The following is a 5439-nucleotide window of genomic DNA, read 5'->3' as shown; positions in this document are numbered from 1 at the left end:
GTTCACGTTCCCATCAGTGCCGGGTCACATCCCCAGACGGTCACTGTCTTCAGTAGTGAGGTCAGCTTTAGCCCTAGACTCAAGGCTGTTCTGACAAAGCAGATCAATGAGCATCTGAGGCAGGGGGTGGGAGAGCGAGATTTATTGCAAATGGGCACACAATTACATTTTTTGGAGTGATGCTAATTTTCGAAAACTAGATTGTGGTGATGACTGCACAACTTTGTTAATTTAATGTGCGTGTTGAGTGGGCGTGTTTTATCCCATATACACCATATCTCAATAAAGGTATTAACAAACAACCAAAAGACAACCAAACAACCAAAAGACCGCATACACACTCTGTAGACACCCCTATATCCCTGAGGTCATATTCAAATATCTTATAATTTGTGCTATGATTTTGGTATTGCTATGATTTTGGAATAGCAATAGAAATAGAAACATCTATTTCTGCTTTATTGACTATGCCAAAGCCTTTGACTGTGTGGATCACAATAAACTGTGGAAAATTCTGAAAGAGACGGGAATACCAGACCATCTGACCTGTCTCCTGAGAAATCTGTATGCAGGTCAGGAAGCAACAGTTAGAACTGGACATGGAACAACAGACTGGTTCCAAATAGGAAAAGCAGTATGTCAAGAGGAACCTACATATTTAATTTATATGCAGAGTACATCATGAGAAATGTTAGGCTGGAAGAGACACAAGCTGGAATCAAGATTGCCAGGAGAAATATCAATAACCTCAGATATGCAGATGGCACCACCCTTATGGCAGAAAGTGAAGAAGAACTAAAGAGCCTCTTGATGAAGGTGAAAGAGGAGAATGAAAAAGTTGGCTTAAAGCTCAACGTTCAGAAAACTGAATGTTTCTAGTTAAGATCATGGCATCTGGTCCCATCACTTCATGGCAATTAGACGGGGAAACAGTGGAAACAGTGGCTGACTATTTTTCTGGGCTCCAAAATCACTGCAGATGGTGACTGCAGCTATGGAATTAAAAGACGCTTACTCCTTGGAAGGAAAGTTATGACCAACCTAGACAGCATATTAAAAAGCAGAGACAGTACTTTGCCAAGAAAGGTCCATCTAGTCAAGGCTATGGTTTTTCCAGTAGTCTTGTATGGATGTGGAGAAGGCAATGGCAACCCGCTCCAGTACTCTTGCCTGGAAAATCCCATGGACAGAGGAGCCTGGTAGGCTTCAGTCCATGGGGTCGCACAGAGTCGAGCACGACTGACACGACTTAGCAGTAGCAGCAGCAGCATGTATGGATGTGAGAGTTGGACTATAAAGAAAGCTGAGTGCTGAAGAATTGATGCTTTTGAACTGTGGTGTTGGAGAAGACTTTTGAGAGACGCTTGGACTGCAAGGAGATTCAACCAGTCCATCCTAAAGGAGATCAGTCCTGAGTGTTCATTGGAAGGACTGATGTTGAAGCTGAAACTCCAATACTTTGGCCACCTGATGCGAAGGCTGACTCATTGGAAAAGACCCTGATGCTGGGAAAGATTGAAGGCAGGAGGAGAAGGGGACGACAGAGGATGAGATGGTTGGATGGCATCACTGACTCAAAGGACATGAGTTTGGGTAGACTCCAGGAGTTGGTGATAGACAGGGAGGCCTGGTGTGCTGTGGTCCATGGGGTTGCAGAGTTGGACACGACTGAGTAACTGAACTGACTGATGATTTTGGTATGGAAGTTCATCAAAGATACGGACTGCATTTTACAGACTTTTGTAATTTCACCAGTGGTCAGCAGGGTTCCCAAACATAAAAAATGTTCAAAAAAATTGGTTGAGAGCTTTATGGCATATTTCTTGCTTCCTAAATCTCTACATTTGGCTTTTCCTTGGTAACCCAACTTTACTGTATTTCATATTCTACCATCACAAATACTAGAAATATAAAACCTATTATTATTATTTGCCCTTGAATACATTTTTTACAGTGTTCTATTATTAGAGGCCATGGGGCAGCAGGGTCTGAAGAGGCAGACAAATTAAGAGAAAATGACTGATTGGTGTTTTTCATTGCATCAGAAGTTATTTAGCTGTGCAAAAGGGGAGGAGAATAAAGGATGATGGTTTTCTAAAACTTACTGTCATATTCACTCAGACTTTCTTCCCTTTTTCCATAAGATATTTTCACTCTAAAAGAAAAAATGTAAGGGGACCTATTTAACCATCTGATTTATGGCATGAAAAAGAAAAAAATTATTTCCAGAAACCAGAAAGTCTACAGAAGGACACACCTTGTCCCAATCAGATATCAAAACAAACATAAAGAAATTCACAAAAACCACTTCAAATATGGTATTGTTCTGAACTGAAATTCTTAGGGAAAAAATAAAATCAAGAAAATATGACTGTTCTATGTAAACTAAATATAAAAATAAGGCATGATTGAAAGCAAATTCCTTTGAAATGGGTGGAAATAGTGCTACCACCCAAATAAACAAAGCTTGTCCTGAAGTAGTAAACAGATGTATCTCATATGCTGACATCATTTAAAATTTATGTAGAATACCAATCTGCAATCTTGATTATCATAGTCATAAACTCTTTGATAGTCATCTTTCTCTTCTGTTTTAACTTAGAACAACTGCTGATACATCACTTTTTTCTCTCCCCTCTTCCTTGCCTCATCCAAGGATAAACAAACTGGCCTTATTAAAAGAATTATCAGAACTTTGAAAATGTTTTCACTTAATAAAGTTGGAGAGAACAATTGAAAGAAGGTTGATAAAAGAAAATTTGAGGACCTATTTCATGGAAATTGACCCGAAAGGATTAATTTTTAGTAATGTTACCTATGACTGAGCCACTGGGGAAGCCAGTAAAGAATCTATCTGCAATATAGAAGGTTGCCTGTAATGCAGGAGACCTGGGTCAGGAAGCTCCCCTGGAGGAGGAAATGACAACCTACTCCAGTATTCTTGCCTGGGAATTCCCATGGAAACAGGAGCCTGGCAGGCTACAGTCCATGGAATTGCAAAGAGTCAGACATGACTCAGCGACTAAACCAGACCACCACTACCACTACCACCACCGATGCTACCTATTGGACCCAAAATGTACCAGGAATCTTGCTCCTAGCATCTCCATATTGGTGTCCTCAGATTCCAGACTCAGCACATTTATTACCAATCTCTTACCGTCCAGCAGAATAGATATGGCTGACATTAGATTCTTTGCCTTATTCTATCCTGTGCATTTCTGGGTCTATTTCTCCCCTGTGTTTTTTAAAGGGAAGAATCCATGGTGAAGGTCTTCCAGTTTTGGCAGAATCCAGATTGAAATTAAAGGGGAAAAAATGAGATAACTGGGACTATTCTAGTCTATTTTAATAAGGTTAGTTTGAATTATATTTTCCTTATTAGGACTTAATCAACTTTCCTATTTATTTACAAAGATTTTATACTATGGACTGGGACTTAAAATTATGAGATTACAAATATATTATAATTCATTTTCACATAAGCTTGCCTTTATGCCATCTTTTTTGGTTATCTCTCTCACTCCATAGAATTATTAATTAAATGAAGTTTTGCTACAAATTTTGCATACTATAGATATCAAAACTATCTATCTAGATATCATACTTTAGATTTTTTGAGAAAAAACCTAAAGGTATCAGTTTTTTAAAAAACAAAAGCTAGAACCCAAGTTTAAAATAAAATTGTTCTTTGTTGATTTCAATGTATGTAGCAACGTCCCCTCTTTGTTCAAATATAAGTTGTATATTTTGATGTCAATGATCCAATGATCCAACGTCAATGATCCAATAACCTACAACCAAGGACTTCTTTGGCACATCCAAGATCAGACTATATCCGTATCAGACTCAACAGCCAGGAATCATCTTATACACAGATAGGAGACCCTCCTTCATGGTGTGTCTGAGGGATTCCAGGGAATGTAGCCCTTTTGAGTACCTTCCCCTTCTGTTGGTGGATGCCTACAATCCCACTACATTAAATGCAAGCAGTGGTGGTGGTAGTGACCACATACGAAACAACTACTGAGTGGTAGACTCTGATGCATGCTTTTTATGTGTTATATAATTTTTGTGAGGCAGGAATGATTTATCCCCAATTTAGAAATAAGGAGTTAAGCTCAGTGACTTTAAATAATTTGCTCTCACTTACTGTGGGAGATAAAGCTGGTATTTCAATAGGCATGGGGGCACTCCAATCTCTTTCCACTGGTCCATGTAGCCTTTCGAAGGTTTGAACATCTTCCTGCAGTCCACATATACAAACAGGTAGCCCACAGATAAATGCAGCTGTCAGGTGTGTTAAGTTTAGCCCTCAAACAGTAGAAGTCTGAAATTTTTTAAACTGGGGGTTTCCACAAAAATCTTAACTGTAAATGAAATGTCAGAAGATGTGGGAAGGCTAGAGCCCACAAACCCATTTGGCAAAAGAGTGTGGGAGCTGGAGGCCATCTTTGCCAGAGGCGAGTGATCTTCTCTGTCTGGGTCACCCCTTCCTGCTTTCCTTAACTGCTACATGCTTTGCTTATTTACATCACCTGCCCAGCCCCAGTGACTTGTGATTCAACTACACTGCTTTTGCTTTAGGCTTTGATCTTGGTAATTACCTCTGGGAAGAAACAGATGAAGCCATGTTAGCCATTTGTATTTCACTGGGAAAATATCTGATATGTTCCTGAGAACAGAAAGGAAGTGACTGTTGGAATGAATAAGCAGGAGGGAGGGGGAGATTCTTGATGTCAAGTAGACACGGTCTCCTTCACAAATCTGCCTGGAGCTGTTTCTTTGTGAGGACCAGCATTCTCTCATGAAAGACAGATGAAACCTCTTGCAGGTGAGCACCCACACTGCTTCTGATGCAGCTGCGCCTCCAATTCCTCACTCTTCTACTATTTGTATTAGTGCGTGTGTTCATGCTAAGTTGCTTGAGTCGTGTCCAACTCTGTGCAACTCTGTGGACTGTAGCCCGCCAGTCTCCTCTGTCCTTGGGATTCTCCAGGCAAGAATACTGGAGTGGGTTGCCATGCCCTCCTCCAGGGGAAATCTTCCCGGCCCAGGGATCGAACCCACATCTCTTACCTCTCCTGGATTGGCAGGAGGGCTCTTTACCACTAGCGCCACCTGAGAAGCCCCATTATTCGCGTTAGTAATAATCTTGAAATCTTACATTAGTGATCATGCCTTACATTTATTTTATTTTTATTTTTTGCTTTTTAAAAATTTATTTACCCTATCTTAGCGATTCTGATATCAGGGCTGGGATTTTGCTCTCCTTCCTCCTCCCCAGGCCTAGGTTACAGTAATTTTTTTTTTTAATGCCTTGTTGTTGTTCAGTTACTAAGTGGTGTCCGACTCTTTGTGACCCCATGGACTGCAGCACTCCAGGCTTCCCTGTCCTTCACCATCTCCTGCAGCTTGCTCAAACTCACGTCCATTGAG

This window comes from Giraffa tippelskirchi, chromosome 14 (genome assembly GCF_054371585.1).
Source record: "Giraffa tippelskirchi isolate mGirTip1 chromosome 14, T2T-mGirTip1v1.2.pri, whole genome shotgun sequence".
NCBI lineage: Eukaryota > Metazoa > Chordata > Mammalia > Artiodactyla > Giraffidae > Giraffa > Giraffa tippelskirchi.
The sequence above is the reverse complement of the archived record's forward strand: the minus strand, read 5'-3'. Positions refer to the sequence as shown.